Here is a 12,223-nt window from a genome sequence, read left to right as displayed (position 1 = left end):
ATTGCTGGGGCAATAACTGTAATCAACACCGTTGGCGGTTGCGTTTTTGATATCAGGATCCAATTATTAGATTAAGACGCAGCACGTTAGAGTAAGTAATGACACTATGTTGGATGGAAATATCGGTTTCATACAGTTACTGTCCCCGTTAAAAGAGACTGCCGTGACCCGGATTCGAACCGGGGTTGCTGCGGCCACAACGCAGAGTACTAACCACTATACGATCACGGCTGGCCATTCACCCGGTGAGAGAACACCTCCACCTCCACAGTTACCACAGCTAATTTTTTATTCTAACGTCAAAATTCTTTCTACACACGCTCAACGGTTTTTACCAAGTATCCTTAATTTGTTATTAATTCACTCTGTTGCATTGGTCATGAATAAGTGACACATACAAATCTACCAGACCACTGGACTTTCCCCCCATGGTCGTCTGACTTATGGTCGTCTGACTTATATCTTATTTTATGGCGCTTATTTTTTTTTTTGTACCCTTGTCTTTTGTTATGATTATTATCGAGTTTATCCTACTTCTTATTGTTTGCAGTTTTTTATGTTTATATTATTATCTTAATATTTTCACGTTTGACGTATTATTCGTATTATTTGCACATGTAAATATCTCTCGCGATACTGAAACTCTTGTCACCTGTATTTATTTATTTAGATTTTTTTTTTTTTTTGCCTTTGCTCTGTTCCCGTATTGAAATAATAGAAAACATTTCTGTTCTTTCTTCATAGGATAAGGGGCTGCATACCTTTTTTTTTTTATGAAACCAGGACCACTGAAGGCTGCAGTAATCTTGAAACTGTCACTCTTCTCATGTCGTCCTTCTCTGACAGAAAGACGAAGCCGGTGGTGAGGAAAGAACAACCTTTATACATCTTGTCGTCTTTCCGTGTCAAAACAAGCTGCCGTGACCCGGATTCGAACCGGGGTTGCTGCGGCCACAACGCAGAGTACTAACCTCTATACGATCACGGCTGGCCATGAAGACTGACGTCCAACAGCTTGAAGGTAAACCAACCAGACAGAATTTATCAAACATATAATAAAAAGTGACTTCTTTTGTTAACATTGTTCTATAATTAGTTTTACTCTGTCACTCTGAAAACAGATACTGGGTACAGTTTTCAGTAAAAAAAAAACAAGTGATTAAACATAAAAAGAAGAAAAAAAAAAAAAACTTAACAAAGAAAGCCTCACTAAAATTAAAAATGTCTTTTTCAACAGAGGCCTAGCCAAGACAGGCAGCAATAACAATGAGTCATAGACAAGCAACTTATGGTTATATACAAATTAAGTCCAGCAAATTGATTTAAAAAAAAAATCACTGTTTTTCATGAATTACCTTAATCAATGAGATCAAGAGCTACTGATGACCTCAAGTCTGAACAATGCTTACCAATGTTTTCACTTGTATTTGGTTGGCAAATAACTTGACAGTTTGCTCAACTTTTGTGTTTACTGGCTAAAAGAACTCAGAAAATAATTTTAGTAATTCATAAAATCATCATATAAATGTGACATTTAATCCAAATGTAAGGGAACATGTTACACAATGTCTTACAAGTCTCCCTTCTGACAAGAGCGAGTCATTTTTGTCTCTGCGTTTAATGTTTTGAGACATGAAAAACTGAGCATTGTTCTAAATGCTTATTGTGAAAATTAAAGCATCTATATGTGAGGCTATTTAATGACTCATTCACACTATTTAAGACATGATTACACTGTTAATCCGAGCTCATCCAGCTTTGGTTGCATAAGACCGTCCTGTCATGACTGTTCCTCCTACACCAAAGCAGGAAATGCGCTGAATATTTCCCAGCTTCCCACACTGCTGTCCACCTGGGTGTTCCTCAGCTAACACCAAAACCCTCTTCAACCCACATGAACCCAATCACCCAGATATAACTGAGCCATGTTTATTATGGGACTGCAGGCGTATTATCATGCAGAATGATGATTTGCATTTAGCAGTGTAGGGACTCCTTTCCTGAATTTATATGAATTAAAAAATGCTATTATGCTACCATACAGAGGCTGTGTTACACCGACAGAACGATAATGATCTTGTCGATACAGACGCGTGGACCTGGGGGTAAAATGATTTAACGGCCAACACAAATTTATCCCTCAGGGCAGAAAAAATATAAAAGTGCATTACTGATTTTTCGTGCCTCTGCTCTACCTGTGAAATATTCTTCAGCGAGCATTTTCCCAAATCTACAACAGTCACAGTGACATTTAACCAGATGCTGTTTGTCCCCAAATGAGATCTGAACCCACTTTAATCGTTCCTGTGCTGAGGAGGGTCAAGCTCATGTGCCTCTGTGAGTTCAGACCGGCTGCACTGACCTCAGTCTCACTGAAGTCCTTGCATCTCTGACTGTTTTCTGATCTCACGTGTATCACTCCTCGACCCTCTGTTGGACACCTTTAAGTTTTCCAAGAACTCCTGTAAAACCCCAACGCTGCCCTCAGGACACTGTATGTGCAGTATACAGTAGCTGTGAATTGAATGCCGTCATCCTGAAAGTGCTCTGTGGGCAAATTTCCCAGCTGAACATCACTTCATAAATCTTCTGGTGGATATTATTAGACTAACTTTACTGTGACCCCCACCTGTCTCTGCTGTATCACTGAGAGAGATGTGTTGCTCTATCCCACCCTGCTCCCTGTACACCAATGACTGCATCTCACGCCTCCTGTCTGTCAGATGGACGACGACCCTTTTGGGCCTCATGAACACTGATGATAAGGACCGTCAGATTGGGCCATGATCTGCCATCAGCAGCTGAAAACACTATAAAAAGTTTGCTTTAGTTGGATTTTGAATGCAAGCCTTTTACTTATAATGGAGTATTTTTACATTATTGTCATACTGGTACTATTACTTCTGTAAAGGATGTGAGTATATCTTCCACCACTGTGAATTTATGAATGAGATCACAGTCTAACATTTGGTTTTTCACAAGTTTTGAGTTTCATTTTGAGGACCTCATCCCTTACTGTAATGAACCAAAATGAGTCCATGAGGAAAAGGGGATCTACATGACAATCAAGCTTCCCAAAGTCATGAAATACTCACTCTGTGTTTCTGAACCTTTGGGCGGAACAGGACGTCAAGAGCGGCACAGAGAAGAAAAATGCAAAGGAAAAATGGCACCGTTTTAAATATATGACCAAGAGAAGGGCAGAACTTTCCCCTGATGCATTCCACGCCCATTTACTTGTCAGACGTGATTAAAAGGCTTCAGCCTATCCCATACCAGTGATGTACTTGTTCCCTTCCCTCAGGAAACATGAGTCACATACATTAGCTAAATTGCTGAAATTTTGGCCCTGTGTGAGGCAGAGAGCAGGCGTGGATCCTCGGGCAGATTCTTCTAACAGCTCCTCAGTCCCAGTTTGAGACTAAAGGTGACCGGACTTTTTGCTCTCAGGGCCTCCAGACTCTGAAACACCCAGTCTGGGAATGTTACAGCAGCAGATTCACTGTCTTTTAAATCACTTCTCTTCCTGCTTTTGTTCATGGAAAGTCATCCGTTATGGCCACCTCTGGCTTTTAATGCTGCTGTTTAATGTATTTCTTTGCAAAAGTGATGGAGTGTTTCCATTTTTTGCTACTTTAAGCTTCCCCTCCACCACATTTCGAAGAGAAATATTGTAATTTTCAATCGTTTGACAGCTGCACCTACTTTTCACATTAAGATTTTATATATAAAACATGTGCCCAGTGTACACAATGTAATGCATGTGTTGTAGATTGAGCAACCAATAGCACACAAATTACGCATTAGCATTAGCATTAGCATTAGCATTAACAATAATTATCCAATATATTATCATATAACTCTGGCAGGGATACTTCTGCTGGATGTGAGTATTGTTACTTTTGATACTTTCAGTATATTTAGCTGATAATACTTTTGTGTTTTTACTTAAGTGAGTATTTCTACACTGTTGTGCTACTTTTACTCAAGTAAATGATCTCAGTACTTCTTCCCGCAGTGCTTTCAATATTTTATTTTGGAATGTTTTTGCGATGCTTTATTTTAGTTTTTCTGAGCTGTGTCTTTTATTTAAAGGCGAGTTTTAAGTGGTATCTTGTTTTTTTTTTTGCGTGTGTGGCATCATTCACATGATGGCAATGGCCTGAATGCCATGGTTAAGTAACTATTATTTGCTTTCAGGTTGCCATAATAATTAAAGACACTGCTTTTTCGTGCTTTTACCTGCTGTGCTGAGGCGTCCTTGAACGCAGCAATGCTGAGTGCTGATCTCCAGCTGAATCTGCTGAATGGTGGAAAAATCGAATGTGAATTAGTAGTAACAGAGAGTAGCAATGTCTTTTATATCAAATCAATAACTTATGTTTTCTATTTCTTTTTACTGTATACACTCTGAACAATTTCATACATTTTTATAAGAACCTTGGTGGTGGTAGTTAAACATTTCACCACTCAGTGGCGCAACAGCTCCATCTACAAGAAACTGATGCACTCCATCATTAACCATTCTTAGCCTGCAATCGTCCCTCTCTTTCTCGGTTTCCGTCTGTCTGTCCCCGTCCTTCCTCAATACTCTGCGATGATCCATAATCACCACTCCGTGTGTCTCCATCAACATCCATCACTCTTTATGGACTTTCGCAGTCAGGGGCGCAGGGGAGAGGAATCGAGAGAGAGAAAAAGACAGCCTTCCAGTCAGGGGCAGAGAGAAGGCTACTCAGCACTCTATTTCCAAATGACCTCCCAGTTAGAAAGAATGTGTCCCTGTCCACACATTTTCAATTGCCAGTCGTGGGGTATTAACCACACACCTTTTGCTCGCGGTCGGAGGCGCCCTGCTGACCTGCTCCCTTTATTTGAATAAATTGCCTTTTCTCAAAGTTCCAGAGACATATCACTTTCCTTCTCTGCCAAACCACTGCAGTCACATACTGAATAATATTCCATTATTTCATCCAAGTACAAGGACTTCAATGTGTCCACAAACATGTGAGGAGGCATTGCACTTAGAATTAAAGAATTCCCTCAGCATGATTAGAATTAAAGCTGCAATATGCACCATATAAAATAACGACAGTACATTATGCAGGAAGCAGCCGCAGAAAAAAAACAAGAAATGAAATAACAGTAAAGTTAAAGGTGCCACAGACATGAGACACAAGTGAGAATCAGCAGTGCAGTTTTAAGGCTCCACACAGCAGCTGCGAGCTACAGCAGCTGTAAATCGGTTCACGTATAGTGCCACTCAACTCCAAAGATCCCATATGTGCCTGCCTGCTGCAGCACTTTGATTAAAGCTTAGGTGGTGGAGCAAAGGTTGGTCACACTGGCAGGGGAGCACTGACCCTGCAGTTTTCTCCAGTATGATGGCTGGTAAGTTGACCTGTATGGGTGCAGTAACACTACGTGAAAAGCTTACTGTTTGCTGTGCTGCATTAGACTGACAACCAACTCTGTGTGTCAAAAATTGATCCCAACAGTCTTAAAAGTCATTTTACAATGACGCAAAAAAAAAGGGCTATTCTTACGTTTCTGTAATCCTGACATTGCTGAGATGTGACATTTAAAGTCCTGCTCCACTCCAAAACATGTTTTTCTTCTTGTTCCCACAGCTTCACTGTGCAGAATGATGCATGTGCAGAGTTTGACACCAGAAGGCTGTTTTCACATTCATCTGCTGCGAGTGGAAAATCCAGTTTTAAAGAGGCGGATCTGTGAGCATGATTTATGACATCACAAACAGTTTGGAAGCAAATCCTGGTCCAATATTCAGTTTACATGTGTGTGATGGAGAGACTTGAAGCCTCTGATGCACAAACACTCAAAAAAAAAAAAGAAAAAAAAAGACTTATGGGTAAAGTAGGACACATCTCTTGTGAAGTAGTTAAAGTTTTGGAATGACACAGTAGATGTAATTTTAAGGATTTTAACAAGATAATAGAACTTTTTCTGTAGAAAAAGCACATCAGACACATATCAGAGTACAGTGTTTTATATAAATCTTAAAAGGGGAAGAACATTTCTGGCTTCACATGTATGTTAATGTTTTTTTTTTTCAGACGTGGGTGTCTGTTATGTAAATGTTTGTTATGGCTTTATGGCTTTTTTGACATTCAAGTTCAGGTCCTTTATTGTCATATACACAGCAGTTACATCAAAGCAGTTGCTGGCCATTGAATTCTTAGATCTCGGGCTCCTTTCAGCAGTGCTCTTACAGAAATGTATAAAAAAAGAAGTATGCACAAAGAAAAATTACTTAATTCGAACAGAATCTAATTCAAATCTAGGACGTAAAATAATATAGAAAATGCCTGCGTAATGAGAACAGGTTGTAGATGGGTCGGCTATGCATTTAAACAAATGCTGTGATGCATAAATAGCTTAAAAAACAGTAGTACATGTACTGCGAGGTAAACAGGTAGCACTCAGCAAGTAAGCAGGTGGAGGCAGTGGAGTCACAGCTGGAGAGCCATCACGTCGTGATATCAAGGAAAAACAGTGTTTTCTGATCTCTCACCGGCTGCATCATGGATACATACTAAAAGTGATTTTTGATGATGAAGCCTCAAATGATGCTCAGCCCATTTCTCACAGTGAATACCCCAGATAAAATCCAACCTTGACTATGAATGCTCTCAAATGTGGACTACATTTTTCTTAATGCTCTGTGCCTTCTTGCTGCTTATTAGCCCAGGACTGCATCATCCTTTGCAGTATTTGGGGAGGTGGAAGTCCTGCCAAGCGTACAGGTGCATTAAAGAATCTCTCTGTGACACGCACGCCTTAGAGATAAGGCTCAAAATCATTGGAGTCATCCTTAAGGCAAGACAGCTTGCATCAGTCAAGCTGTTCCGTGCCAAACTTTGGAGGCTCTGGTTGTAGGCCACTGAGCAGCAGCTCTCAGCTGTTGAGCGAGTGCAACTTTGTGAGTTTGATGCAGGGCTGTAGCTGAAAGAAAAAAAAAAAAAAAAGCAAGCGTGCTCACCCAACCTTTTCTGGGTCAATAACACTAAAAAAGCCACCGGTCTCCCTCCTCTCATCTCAATCAAAGCTATTGCGTTAGTAATTTAAAGCGGGCGTAAAAGGAAAATAACTTGCCTCATTTAAATGCTAATTTGTCTTCAGCTGAAGATTCAGTACAATGGCAACAGGTTGGCAGAATATGGAATATATTGTGTGAGAGCTCATAGATCAGACACAAAGACAGATTCCCAACCACATTTCCCCATAAAAATCTTTTATTTCTTCATGCATCTTTTGTGGCCCAGCAGTGCTGCATAAATACACAGGAAGCAGTGGTCCGCACTGCTGCCATGACTGAAAATCATTACTGACGCTTCCTTTTTCAATCACACCTCCTCTGTCAGTGGTGACAGTAATCCTTGGCTTCTGTAGGTGGCTGCATTCTGGCACTGCACATGTTTCCTTTTAACCCTGATGCCAGAGAGCAATGGCTCCTCTGCAGTCGTTATCAGGAGCATAATTATATTCACATCGCATGTTAGACTGCTGGAAAACAGCAGATGAAGAGAGAAACACCTCTAAACCACAATTTAAATGGGCAGCTCTTCGATCCCAGTCAGATCCTCGTCTAGTCGATGTGATTGGTCACCTCATCCATAAATACACTCCTGTCTGTCTTCCTTCCTCCTCTCTTTCCCTCCTTCCTGCGTTGTCTCTACCTTTTCATTATTCCCTTGTTGTTCTGTTCTAGTTCCTTCTCCTCTTCCATCGTTTGTTCTCTGCTTCCTTTATTCTTTCTTTCCTTCCTCTCATCTGTTCCGCCTTCCTTTCTTCCCACCTGCCTGCCATTCTTGTCATTACCCCCCCCCCCCCCCCATATATTTCCATTTATAAAATCATTACATATCCTGTCTCCTTTGTTTCTTCCTCCCTCTCATCATGTCTTCCTTCCCTACTTCAGTCACACCTTCCATGCTTCTGGTTTTCCTTCTTTCTTTCCTTGCAGCGCTCTTTCTGTCCTTCCATCATTCTGACCCACTTTCCTCTCCTTCGTCCTTCATTCCTCCCATACTTTGCTCTTTGCTTCCTCCCTCTTTCTTCTTTCCGTCCTTCCTCCTTTCTTTCCTTCCTCTTCTTCCTCCATGTGATTAAGTGACCCCCCCCACACACACACAAACACTCTGAGGATTTCTCTCTAATGCTGCCACTCTCCCTCACTCTTCTTTTTAATTTGTCCCACCTCTCCCTCTTTGCCCCGCTCTCTCACCGTCTATCTGAATCTTTAACCTCTTTCAATCTGTCTCTGTGTCATCCTCTGTCTCTGCCACTGTTTCCCTCTCTCTGTCACTCTCCGTCTGTCTCACTCCATCTTTCTCATTCCCTCTGTCGGTCTGCAGCCATCCTCGCTCTGTCTCTTTGTGATTGAGTGAGTTGAGAAGTTAGTTGGATACCCTTCTACTGTCCTCCAAGGGTAACCACACACACACACACACACACACACACACACACACACACACACACACACACACACACTGACCTCTCTGTGTACATCGTTTCATTGGCTCTTAAAGGTCTTTTTCTTGCTGGTGTTTGACATGCTTGGCTTAATGTATGGCGAACATCTATTACCGCACAATTACCTTTTCCGTGTGAGCGTGCAGGTGTGTGTTTGCATGTTTGCATGCATGCGTGTGTGTCCGTGAGTGTGTGTGTGCGTATGTGTGGCTGGCTCATTTAGATTGTGGACCGTATGAATTTCCATTATGCAGGGTTGACAAGGAAATGGCCCAATTTTTAATTGGTGGGGATTCGCCTGCGACACAAGGTCATTGGCTGATAATATGTCAATTATCTGTCGCACAGTTGAGAGAGCGAGCTGAGCGAGAGAGACAGAGAGAGAGAGAGAGAGACAGGCAGAGAGAAGGGAAGTGGAAAAAGAGAGGAGAGCAGAGGATGGACATAGCCTCATTTGACTTGTCAGCCATCTATCCCAGTGATCTGAGAGACCAAACCACACACACACACACACACACACACGCACACACTTAGAGAGAGACAAAGTCACCTCCAGGCACAACAGCAGGAACTCTTCAAAGCACCAGTCAACTCTTTCTTTTTCTCTCCTTCGCCCTCCATTTTGTCCACATGCACTCTCAGGTTAAGAAGGTAGCTTGATATGCAGAGGCTGTGCAGCACGATGTGTTTTAATTCAACAGCTGCCTGTAAATGCAGCTTAATGTATATTAGCTAAAATCATTTAATCATTTAGAAAATACCATTAAGGTTGAAACTCTCGTCTCTCTGTATCCTTTTCTGTCTCCCACTGCTTGATATTTCTCTTTCCAAATATATATTTTTCCTCACATTTTTTAATAATTATTTGTGAAACCAAGTGATTTTATTATCTGAGCTTGTAACTGTGATAAAACTTGATCAGACGGCCTCCTTCTTGGCTTTTCGTGTGAGAAGAGAAACCCGGAGGACATGCTTGTTGACACTAGTTTTGCCTGCAGGAATAACCACATATCCACACGGCATCTGTTGGGCATGAGGTGACTGCAGTCAAACACCTTGACTGAAGCCTTGATCTTGGACTTTTTGTGTATCATCTCATCCCTGCTTGTGGTCCCCTCAAAGAGACTGAAATATCTTAAAGAAATTTGAACCAAAGGTGGAAAAGCAAATGTAAATCAGTGTTTGTTTTCACCAAAAAGAGCACAATACGCTCTAAATAGTTTTTCTGTCCGCATACCAAGTATTTTTTTGTCTGCAGCCTTTATAATATACTATTGCCAGGGCTGTTTAGCAGCTCATTCTGATAGTGATCCATAGTGATAGTGGTGCCCTAGCCAGCGCCGGCACATTAAGGCTGACCCTCTTTCTGTCTTGTCTCTTTGATAGGAAGGTAATGCATCACGTGCCCACATAAGAGAAGAGAGGCAACGGAGATGTAAAGATGGTGACATCCAGGTCTGCGTTGAGAAACTTCTCTGACTTCTCTTAAGAGAAAAGTAAAGATGTCTTGTGAAGGCATGCAACAGTCGGTGACAGCAACACGCTGCATTCACTGTTAGAAATCTAAGAGGAAGAAATCAAACCGGTGTTGCGTTCCAGTACTCATGCTACCATACTATTTAGTGTTGCAGAAAAAAGATTTAGTACATCCCAATTAAATTCATGCTGTATGCAACTGTTTATAAGAGCAGCTGCAGAAAGACAAGAGAAAAAAGTATGTGATTTGGAACGCAGCCTGAGACTGTCACATTTTTACAAATCTGAGCTGTGGCAATAACTTTTCCACCCAAAAACTTTTTGAACTTTCTGTGTTTTTTCAAGCATAGACATGGGTGCTCATTCAAAATGTGCATTAAAAACAAACGGGAGATATAAACTCGCTCACATTCTGCTTCTTCACCCTCTTTCTATCTTTCTTTGTTTTTCAGTGCCGCTGCTCTTTCGCTCCGCTGAGGCTTCACTCAGATGTGACACTTTCACACGCTGCTGGCCTCTATTCTGTGTCTATGTGTGTGTGTGTGTGTAAAGCTTCGATTATTTCTCCTCCTGTTCTCCCCTTCACTTCCTCCTCCATCTTTCCCTTCTCTCCTGCCCTCTGTCTTGCTTCTCCTCTGCGTCTTTTCACTCTTTCACACCTCACCTTGTTTTTCAAACCCCTCACCCCACTTCTTTCTCCCTTTCCTGTGTCTCCCTCCTCTCCCAATCTTTTCATCTCGACGTGTGTGTCAATTTGGTTGGAGTGGCTCTTGTTGTTGTGGCGATGCAGAGACGGATGGATCATGGAGGGAAGGCACGACGGAGGGCCGAAGGGACAGATGCACCGAGCGAGAGATAGTGGAGGGGAGATGGAGAGACATCTGATGTTCTCTCGCTGGGGCAGCCATGAGTGTAGTTACAGTCTGTAAACACACACACACACGCGCGCACACACATACACACGCAGTTGGGAAATGAACACAGGGGAAATCTGTGCCCTCTCAAACGGAGAAAATTAACACAACAGGAAATTGGTTTCTGCTTTCTGTGCAAATATGACAGTATATCCCCTGATAAATGATATATAAATGATATGTGTAATTTATTTAGCCACAAAGGAGGAAGAGCTGTAGAGAAAGAAGCAAACAAACTTCAATTCTGAAAAGAATAGATTGACATTTTGAGAGATATGGAGAGTTAAATGAGAAGATTGATACCATTGTCATACTTGCCCATTAAATACGAAGCTACAGCTAGCAGATGGTATAGCTTAGCAAGACTGGAAACAGCCAGACTCGCTCTGTCCAAAGCTGCAGTACCAGCAGCCCTAAAGCTCGCTAATTAACACCTGAAGTGTGAAAATGACAATTTGCTGTTTGGCAGTAGTTTATGTGTCAGCTGTACAATTAAACAAACGTGACAAGATGTGTTTTTAGTGGACTTAAGACATGGTTGTAAGTGGTTTATGTTGTCATTGGACAGAGCTTGGCTAGCTGCTGCCCGTAGCCTTGTACAACCCTCTCCACCGTAAGCTCCGAAAAACAAAGTTAAAGGTGCAATAAACAGCATTTTGCAGACACTCCTCCACCCAAAATCTATAAAAACCTACAGAATCAAGCCACAAAAAACACAGCTGATTCTTTCTTAAAGCAGATTATACCTGTCCAGAAGTGTTTCTCTGTAGTGCTTTCTGCAACTTACTGCTCTACTACAAACTCTGGACACACTGCACACCGAATCCACAAATTACCCATTTCACCAACAGAGGCCGTGACAGAAAGCACAGTGGGAAAATGAGCTACTCTGAGTTACCGGGAACACTATGAAGCAAAAAAACTGGATGACTGGACGGCTCATAGACCGCAGCGAAAAAAAGACACACAGGTAAATGAAATAAAGTAATTTATTTACCACAACGTGCCAAAACAAACACAAAGAGATGGGACGAATCTGTACAGACAGTAGTGCAGCTGCTGCTCTGGCTTGTACTGCATGCGTGTGGCAAACCGAGCCGGGGTGTGTCCCATTCCGCTGATTAAGTCCCTAATTGGTCTTCAGCCCTGTAGACAGAAAGCACAGCAACAGCAGAGGGGCATGCAGACGTTGGACTGGTATCGATCCTCTCATCTAACTCTCCATCAGAGAGGGAACAAGCATCTTTCCCAAAATGTCGAACTATCCCTTTAAACACACACCCTCTACACACACACACACGTAAAAAAACACACACACTCTTTGTCTTTTTTTCTTT

At 41.8% G+C, this 12,223-nt stretch overlaps 2 non-coding genes across 2 annotated transcripts; both read right to left on the bottom strand.

The window, feature by feature from the left end:
• Nucleotides 1-159: 159 nt before the first annotated feature.
• On the bottom strand, nt 160-231 carry trnah-gug (transfer RNA histidin (anticodon GUG)). The gene has a single exon. It is a non-coding gene; the product is annotated as a tRNA-His (tRNA).
• A 685-nt stretch (nt 232-916) lies between these two features.
• trnah-gug (transfer RNA histidin (anticodon GUG)) lies at nt 917-988 on the bottom strand. The gene has a single exon. It is a non-coding gene; the product is annotated as a tRNA-His (tRNA).
• Between the last annotated feature and the right edge of the window lie 11,235 nt (nt 989-12,223).

This window comes from Chaetodon auriga, chromosome 17, assembly GCF_051107435.1.
Source record: "Chaetodon auriga isolate fChaAug3 chromosome 17, fChaAug3.hap1, whole genome shotgun sequence".
Classification (NCBI taxonomy): Eukaryota; Metazoa; Chordata; class Actinopteri; order Chaetodontiformes; family Chaetodontidae; genus Chaetodon; species Chaetodon auriga.
The sequence above is the reverse complement of the archived record's forward strand: the minus strand, read 5'-3'. Positions and strand labels throughout refer to the sequence as shown.